This window comes from Haemaphysalis longicornis, unplaced genomic scaffold (assembly GCF_048455015.1).
Source record: "Haemaphysalis longicornis isolate Haplotype H1 unplaced genomic scaffold, Haemaphysalis longicornis Haplotype H1 scaffold_6, whole genome shotgun sequence".
In the NCBI taxonomy this organism is placed as follows: domain Eukaryota; kingdom Metazoa; phylum Arthropoda; class Arachnida; order Ixodida; family Ixodidae; genus Haemaphysalis; species Haemaphysalis longicornis.
Genome location: NW_027526407.1, coordinates 191,582,333 through 191,592,314, shown reverse-complemented (window position 1 = coordinate 191,592,314; position 9,982 = coordinate 191,582,333).

The window sequence follows — 9,982 nt, the reverse complement described above, 5'->3', positions numbered from 1 at the left end:
TTTCTTCACTTTCTTTCTTTCTTTCCAAATTCTTAATCTGTTTCAATGATCTACCACATCCTCCCCTTTGCTTTCCGAGGTTTTCTCGACTGCCAACCCTTATTTCTGTGTTATTTTCAACGAGCCCCTCATTTCCTATTCTGATTCGCTATATATATATATATATATATACATATATATATATATATTCATATATATTGTCTGGAAACAAAAAACTCACACAGAGCGCGAAAAAATAAGGTACCTAGAGACAGAGTCACACTAGAAAGACATTAAATGTTTTAGGAAGGGAACTTCCTTTCTCTAGAGGTATTTGGAAATACAGAAAGAAAGTGAAGAAACAAATTCCCCGCATTTCCCCGAGGGGAAGAATGTGAAAGGGCGAATGCACGAGTTGAATTTGCGCGGTTCGGTAATGTTCGCGAAAGAGAGATCACACACACACACAACTACAAAGATAGAAAGACGCATTTATGCACAGACACCTGTTTGTGTTGTCGTTGTACTTGATTTCTAGAGCGGATCTCAGCTTTGAAATTTCGTGTCAGTACTCCTTCAGGCGGGTGCATTAGCCCTTCTCACGCCCGATTCCTGGCCAATCCCCCACGTGGGTATGTGCCATGTCAGCGGCCAGGCAGCGCGCGCCCATCTCCCCCCGTTGCCAAGGAAGACGAGGAGATTCCTGGCCAATCCCCCACGTGGGTATGTGATGCGGACATCGCCGGTGGACGCAGGTTCAGGGTCGCTTAAGAAGTGCATTGCACTTAAAATATCTGCCGGGTGGCATCCTAACCCACGACATCCTGAATACCAGAGGTATTGGGTTTTTCTACACAGAATTTTTCTTCGCTTTCTTTTTGTCTTTCGAAATTGTTTATCTGTTTCAAAAACCAACCACAACCTCCCCTTTGATGTCCTAGGTTTTCTTGACTGCCACCACTTATTTCTGTCTTGGTTAGACGAGCCCTCGATTTCCCATTCTAATTCGATACATGCAAGCGAGGGCCGCGGTTCTAGCAGTATTAGTTGCATAGGGAGCTTAAGAGGGTTCAACGCTGGTCGACCACTCTAGACATGTCTTAGGCACACTAGTGATGGCCCGGGGGTGTAAAGAAGGTCCCCTTCATCCCGAGTAGAACCAGTGGCGCTTGGTACCACCCCAAGTGCAGGAAACAAAAATACGTTAACAATATACACCAGAATGTGGAGGGGAAAATAGCCCCCCCGGAAGCGTTGTGGTCATCGCACCAGACCGGTATTCTGGAGGTCGTAGTTTCGGGTCCTCCCCGACGGGGCTTTCTCTATACTTTCCTTCTGTCTTTCCAAATTCTTCATCTCTTTCTAAGACCTGCCACATACTCCCCGTTGCTTTCCGAAGTTTTCTTGACGGCGAAACCCTGTTTCTGTCCGATTTCAATGAGCCCCTCATTTCCTATTCTAATTCGCCATTTTTATATATATATATATATATATATATATATATATATATATATATATATAAGAGAAGAAAAACTTCGAACAAGGTAAAAGCACGATTGTGGCCTACGTTTCAGCAAAGAGAACAAGCAAGTTCTCTTTGCTGAAACGTAGGCCACAATCGTGCTTTTACCTTGTTCGAAGTTTTTCTTCTCTTGTGTTCTCCTCCATATATATATATATTTATATATATTTATATATATGTGTACATATGTGAGGACGTTGGGATTAAGCAGACGGGTGTGCCACTCGCAGAGGAAGATCACGAGGAATTTGACGCCATGGTGTTGAACATATAATTCAACACTGAATATATTGGGGACAGAACACGCACACAAGCGAAATAAAAAAATATTAACAAATTCGACATACTACAGTTTGGAAGAGAAGCGGGAAAATAAATAGACAACGCCATGCTCATGGCTCTGTCTCACAGTGATGGCGCTCAGTCACCATAGCGTCGACATACCCTTCCGCAGGGTTTTGGAAGACGGCAGGCTGGTCGCGGTTCCGCTGAGTCACGCGCCGCTGGCTCCGCTCGCTAGGCCTTGCGTCGAAACTGCGGCTCCCGGGGACGTCGCGACGATCCAACAGCGTCCCGAACGGCGACGTCGGTCTTCCGTGTCACAGGCCCCTGGACCTCCCCCGCTGGAGCGACCACGAACCTCGAACCTCGAAAGCCATTAACGCCTCGAACCGCCTTCCCGTCGTTTTTGTCCAGCTGCCCTGCGGAACCTCCGCCACTCGCTCCGCTTAACAGGCCATCCCTCCATAATGATGATCCTCCCCTCGCTGGCACACACCCTCTAAGGGAAATTGGCCCGGTCTCCATCTTCTTCCTCGTGAGGCACCTGCTCTGCGCCGTCCTCCGGGTTTTTCCCCACTCGTGGGACGCCAGTCACCACATTCACCCCCTGCTCGAGAGGTTTGTTTGGGGAAACAAAACTCGGCCCACAGAAATGTTCGCACATGGCGACACAGGGCACCGAAGGAACGTGCCGGAGTGAAGGTCCTTCGTAGTCCTTCCCAAAAAAACACGAAGTGTTCCAAAAATCATTCATAGGGAAAAAACTGTATCTACTCTGCGGAGATACGACTAAGGTAATCCGTTCCGACGTTTTCGCTACCCTTCACGTACTCAACTGTGAAATCATACTCCATCATTGTGAGGCTCCAGCGAAGGACGCGGCTGTAATGGGCCTCGCGGAGTGTATTTACGCTAAGGGCTGGTGGTCACTCTGTAGGATTAACTGCTCTCTCTATAAGTAGATGCAGAATGTTTTAATCACCCAGACCAATGCTAATGCCTCTTTCTCAACAGTGGAGTAGGAAGCTTACTGTGGCAAGAGTCGACGACTCGCGTAGGCGACTGGGTGAAGGACATTGCCATGTCGTTGCATGAGGACTGCGCCGACGCTTGTGGACAAAGCGTCCGGTCGATGTACGAAAGGTCTTGTGAAGTCCGGCGCTTTCAGTATGCGTTCTGACGACAAGAGCTTCTTCAGCGTGTCAAACGCTGCTTGTTAAGTGTCACCCCAATTAAGCCTGTTGGGCGCCCTTTTTTGCGTCAGATCGGCCAATGGATGGCATACTCGGGCGTAGTTTGGCACGAACTTGTGGTAATAGCCAGTAAGGCCGAGGAAGGACCGCACTTGTCGCTTGGTGGTGGGTCGTGCGGCATCTTGAACCTTTTGGAGGGCTTCCGTTTGCGGGCGGAAAAGTCCATTACCGACGATGTGCACAAGAACTTTGACAGAGGAGAACTCGCTATCACTTTCTTGGGAAAGATTGTCAATCCAGCTTCCTGCACACTCTTGAAAAACGCTGCAAGTGCTTCCAGGTGCTCCTACCGGGTCTCTGTTGCGATGAGTCTATCATTGAACCTGGAATGCCACAAACCACCTTGCGCATAAGGCGTGTTAAAACTGCAGGAGCGAGTTTGATGCCAAACGGCATAAATCAAAACTGATATATTCCAGGTTCGGACGCGAATGCGAAAAAAGCCTTCGATTCATGATGCATTGGTACTTGCCAGTACCCTTTAGTGAAGTAGAATTTCGAAAAGAAACGTCTATTCCCTAACTTGGCAAACATCATGTCCACTCTGGGTATGGGCTCGTTGTCGGTGACAAGGACAAGATTTATTTGTCTGAAGTCTATGCCGAGTCTTATGGTCCCATCCTTCTTGTCTACTTGCAGGATGGGAAACTGGTAGGGTGACTCTGAAGGCTCGATAATGCTCATCCGCGGCATCTATTGCACCTCGTTTTCGACGGACTCCTGTAAGGCAAAGGAGATCGGGTACTGTCGGACTAGAATATGTTAGTCTGTTATTAGGGGCAACCTGCGGTGGACCAGGTCTGTCTTCCAAGAAAGGTAGGGGAGGCTCTTCTGGTAAGATGATAGAAGAGAACAGATTTGTTCATGTTGCTCGGAAGTCAGATCCGTCGAAGCTTCCACATCCTGGTATGACTCTTTTTGTCGTAGCGAGACACATGGTAAATCACCGCCTTCCGTTTCGTCAGACTGAAGAGCGACGGAGGCACGCTGTGGAGCTGGCGTGGACGTTTTCCGCTCTTGATACCTTTTCAACATATTGACATGGAACAAGCAAATTCTTGTTCCTAGGTCAATGACATAATTGACGTCGTTGCGCCTTTCCAAGACCGTGAACGGTCCTTTCCATGTCAGTATTGAATTATTATTGTCAGATGGAAGCAGAAGTTAGACTTTGTCACCAACAGCTAGGTGACGTGGCTTCGCCCTTCTGTTATAATAGTTCTTCTGCACCAATTTGGACTTTCGGAGCTCTTCGTGGGTCAAACAACAGGTGTTCTCGAGTCGTTGATGAAGCTCGACGACGTAAGCATTCGACGTCTCGACATCAAAGTTTACTTTCTCTCCTCTCCAAAGCTCTTTCAGTATAGCAATCGGACCGCGGACATGTCGGCCGTACAGGCGATCGAATGGTGCAAAAGCAAGGCTAGATTGAGGTACCTCCCGATAGGCGAACAGCAATGGGGCCAAGTAACGGTCCCAATTTCTTGCCGTTTCTGGGTACACCCGCTTTATCATTTCTTTCAGCGTGCCGTTAAACCTTTCGACAAGCCCGTTAGCCATTGTGTGCTACGGTGTTGTTGGCAGCTGTGCAAATCAAAGAAGACGGCTGAGCTCTTTCATAAGTCCGGATGTGAAGGATCTGCCTTTGTCAGTGAAGATTTTCCGGGGAAATCCCACTCGAGAAAACATCTCAAGAAGCGCTTCAGCAATCCCTTCGGTCTCAATGCTTGATAACGCAACGGCATCGGGGTATCGCGTTGCAAAGTCCACCATTGTTACAACGTACCGGTGTCCGTTCTCGGTGGTTGGTGAGAGAGGTCTGACAATGTCGATGGCGACACGCTGGAACAGTGTCTCGATTACTGGCATGTTCCCCAGCGTCACATGGCCTACGAGATGCTTGGGTGCAGTCCGCTGACAGATGTCGCATGACTTAACAAATATTGTAATGTCGGTCTGCATCCCAGGCCAGTAAAAGTCCTCGCGCACGCGATCCAGGGTTTTTTGATTCCCTGGTGTCCAGCGAGTATTCCTTCACGGGCCATTTCCAAAACGCTGTCTGGAAGCTAAACTGGAACCACGACCTGCTCCATTTCTTTTCTCGATGGTAAACGGTAGCGCCGGTAAAGAATACTTTTAACCATCACATACTCGATGCCAGCCGTGTGTTCCACTTTTTTTCCCGACCTCATCGAAAAACGTCCGGAGCGCAGGATCCTGTTGTTGCATTGCCGTCAATTCCGCAGTGCTGATTGTAGAAGGGTGACAGCAACAACGTGTAACTGCGGAGTCCTCCTCACCGCCTGGCGTTTTGCTGCACCAACGCGCGTGTCGTTGCTCGACCTCGCGATAGATGGCCAAGACGACAGCACGTTCTGGACAGCTCGGTTTTCTGGAACGACTACTAGAACGCTGTGTTCTTCAAGTGTAGTGCTTGGAGTGCTCGGTTCCTGTTCGTGAGACTCGGCTGGTTTGTTTTTCCAGTTGACGTCTGGAGCAGTGGGATCACGAGCACCGTCGATGTCCCCTATGATGACGTCGTTCAGGGGGTTGTCCATGCAGGACGCTAAGACGGTGCCTGAGAAGAAAGGGGAGTCTATCTCCACTTCCGATTCCGGCAGTATCAATCGAGTTCCGTCCAACAGGTATACAGTGCTTGTTTCTCCTTTGAGCTTACTGTCGGGAACCAACGACCATTTTACGATTACTAAATTGCAGCTGGTGTACCGTAAGAGTATAACCACGCTGTCCTTCAAGTATTCCTTAAGTTGTTGGCATTTGCTCCCGTTTGGCCCTCGGAGTTTTCCGTCTCGGAAGCGCCTGCGCCCCTTTAGTGTTGTCCCCCCCCTTTGGATCTCTGGTCGATGGCCGTTTCCAGTCAAAGAACACGATGCTTGGTTCTTGTACTCTGGCTGGTTAATGCAGACTTCGGCCCAGTGTCTGTCCGTGCGGCACCTTAGGCAGAAGGGAGGTTTCTGGCTGGGCTGACCGGGACCCCATGACTTCGCCCAACAGTCAGACGGACGGTGGCCTGGCTTGTTACATAAAAGGCAACGAAGCTTGACCTTGTGCTCCTGATGATTAGGGTGCAGGGGAAGTCCAGCTGGCTTGCCACTGTCTTTCTTTTCTTCCCTTCCTCTGCCCAGGTTGACTAAGCCTTGAGTTTCGAGGTATTGGTCCGCCGTCTACGCAAGCTAGTCCAGGTTCTTGCAGCCCATTTCTTTGAGGAAAATGGCTAGCTTCTCGTCGCACTGGCTCAGGAATTGCTCGGACACCATTTTGTCTCGGAGCGCAGAATATGACTGCTCTTTTTTCGCCATTTCCTGCCAGCTGGCGAAGTAGCCAAGAAGACGACCAACAAACTGACGACCTGTTTCTGAGTTCTGCTGCCTGGATTCTCTAAACTTGCACCGGTACTCTTTTTCGGTGTATTTAAACCTCTGTAAAAGGGTCTTCTTCAGTTTAGAGTAGTTCATTGCATCGTCGGACGACATGCGGCCAACGGCACTGAGCGCCTCACCTGTATGTCACAAGTCTAATGAGAATGCCCACTTGCCCGAAGGCCAGCCTTGGCTTGTTGCCTCTCTCTCAAACCGCTGAATAGAAGCGTCGAGCTCGTCTCGTTCCTCATTAAAGGCGGGAATCAGCTTGTGAGGACTGTGGAAGCTTTGTGCCGCATTAGTCGCGGTGTCACTTCCAATGGTGCCCGAACTCGCGTTGGAACCTTGCGACCGTTCCTGAAGTTGTAGGCTCAGTTCTATCATGGCGCGTTCAGTCTCAATTCGAACTCGGGTCTTGGTCTCCGTCTGCTGTGCAAGCCTTGCGGCTTCTTCAGCTGCCTCGCGTTCAGTCGCACACTTCCCTCTTTCATTCGCGCGTTCAGCGTGAATCCATTCTCTGAGATCCTGACCTGACAGCCCGTATTCTTTGCCGTTGAGCATCAACTTCTCGAGATCCATCCTCGTTCGTCACACCCTCTTGCCTGCTTAAAGGGGCACTGAAGTTATATGTAAACATTGCGGGATTACTAGCGCAAATTGTAGTCCGGAGTCCCCAGGCCATGTTTCGACCACTCTAGGCGCGTTTACGCGATTTTATTTAGTAGAAAAACTAATTCGAAAATGCTGTCCTCCTCTGTTTACGCTCGCCCAATTTCTGTGGCGTTTTCGTGTGACGTCAGGAGGGGATGAGCTGGCAATTGGCTGCGCCACGGCTGCGCTACTGCACGGCTCCCCGGCCGACAGAGTCAGTCGGCCCAGCGTTTCGTCCGCCGGCCGCCGGCAGGTCGTCGCAATCAAGGAGGTTAAAAAAAATTGCTTGGTCGCAATTCGTTCGCTTAGTTGAAACGAAGCCAGGACACGTTTGTGAATGGAAGAATGTGCCTTTCTTTACTTGGTTTGTTTGTACACTGTATCTAGCTCCAAGTCAAGTTCGCTTCACACAAGTGCTGCACAAGCGCACATGCGACGCTTCGCTGACTGGTACGCCAGTAGGAAAATATAAGGCCTCTTGAAGGCGGGAGAAGAGTCAGCGAAGTCAATATAGGTACTAAGGAAATAAAATCAACTGATATTTTTACCGTACAGCGTAAAACTAGGGCGCGGGAAGCACTTTTTTGCGCTGGGCGAACAAGCACAGCGGTCAGCAGCACGACTACGCATCTGCGAACGCTTTTTCGTCTACGAAATGCAATTGCTAGACGTGAGCTACTGTGGAAACTCGGGCGACGCTTACTGCACGATCGCAGTACAACAAATATTCACCTAAGCTGCTTGAAATGCCAAAACTAAATAAAATTGTAAACCGGTTGTACAATATATACCCTATATTAGCAAGGCCTTCGCGTCCCGCTCCGTGGTTCAGTAGTCTGGGGCGCTGGGTATGTCACCGCAAATGTTTTGCAAGTCACGAGTTCGAATCCCCGCGGGTACGTGCTTTTTTTTGTAAGTTAACTTTTTTGTTTTCCGCCTATGTTTTCTATATTGAGTTCACCTTTTTTTGAACCGCAACGTTCATGGTTACACGAACTAGTTCACAAAACGCGCGCAGGCTGGCACATGCATGGCGCGCTAGCGAGTTCTCGTTGGCGTGCTGTTGCCATAAGCACCGACTGCTTGCAGGCAGTGGGCACAGGCCAGAATGAACAGACCCTTGGCCTGGTGCGAACACGCTTTTTACGATACAGGCATGAGGGAGGCAAGCTCCAATTATGGGGGAAAAGCGCATGACATTTGGGCGTCTACGGGTACGCGGAGGGCGTTCATGCACTGCGTAGGTTTCGGCTAGTGAATGCTACGATTCCAAGCCGTCCTAGGAGGCTTATCTTTATGCATTTTTACAGCTGACAACATGGAAGAAGCGCGGTACGATGATTGCTGAGTCATTGAGAATGCCCATCCAACAACACCACCGGTTGTGTTTTACAGAACCGAAACCGAAACCGAAACTTTTTTGGTTGCTCACCTTCGGCATCGTCCAATCACGGTGCCCGCTCCTCCTAACGTCACAGCTTTAGTTGGTGCGGCCGCCGCAAACCGCGCATGGTAGTTTTTCTTCTTTTGCGCTTTGTAAAATAATTACCGATTTGTCAATCGTAAAAACGATGAAAAGTGTGCTAATTTGAGCCAGTCTACACAGTGCAAGCAAAAACGGGAGCTTGACAAATTCACTTCAGTGTCCTTTTAAGCTCTTCAGATGGAAGTAGAGCAATGTCCTTTCGCGGACGCCACAAATTGTGAGGACGTTGGGGTTAGGCATACGGGTGTGTGACTCGCGGAGAAAGATAACAAGGAAATTGAACAGATAAATAAATAGTGAATATATTGGGTACAAAACGCGCACACAAGCGAAATAAAAAAATATAAACAGGTCCGACCCACTATAGTTCGGGAGAGAAGGGGTGAAAAAAACGACAACGCCACGCTCACGGCTCTCTCTCGTAGTGATGGCACTCAGTTCCACGGCTTCGACGTCCTCGCCTCAGGGTTTTGGAAGACGGCGGGCCGGTCGCTGTTCCGCTTAGTCACGCGCCGCTGGCTCCGCTCGCTAGGCCTTGCATCGGAACTGCGGCTTCCAGGGACGTCGTGGCGATCCAACAGCTTCTCGAACGGCGACGTCGGCCTTCCGTGCCACAGGCCCGTAGACATCACCCCTCTGGAGCGACCACGAACCTCGAACCTCGAAAGCCACGAAAACCTCGAACCAACTGCCCGTCGTATTTGTCCAGCTGCCCTGCGGAATCTCCGCCGCTTGCTGCACTTCCCAGGCCGGACCTCCATGATGATGATCCTCCACTCGCTGGCACAGCCCCTCTAAGGGAAATCAGCCAGGTCTACATCTTCTTCTTCCTCTCGAGGCACCTGCTCTGCGCCGTCATCCGGGTTTTTCCCCACTCGTGCGACGCCAGTCACCACATTATATATGTATATATATATATGTATAGCGAATCAGAAAATTGGAAACGAGGGGCTCCATGAAATAAGACAAAAAAAAAGCGTTGGCAGTCCAGAAAACCTTGGAAAGCAAAGGGGAGGTCGTGGTGGGTCATAGAAAGAGATGAAGAATTTTTTATACGAAAAGACAGTTGTGAAAAAATGCCCGCCGCGTGCGATCCGAACCCATGACCTCCAGAATACCGGTTTGGTGCGATAACCACTACGATACCGGCGGGGCTGTTTCTCCAGCCCTTTGTCGGGTATTTATGTTAAGGTATTTTTGTTTCCTGCACTTAGGGGTGGTAGCCAGCGCCACTCGGACTACTCGGGGTGAAGGGGACCTTCTTTTTAAACCCCGGGCCGTGGCTCGAGTGTCTACGAGATGTTGATAGTGGTCGACCAGCGTTGAACCCTCTTAAGCTCCCTTTGGCACCAAGACTGCCAGAACAGAGGCCCTCGCTAAGCATGTAGCGAATCAGAAAATGAGAAATGAGGGGCTCCGTGAAATAAGA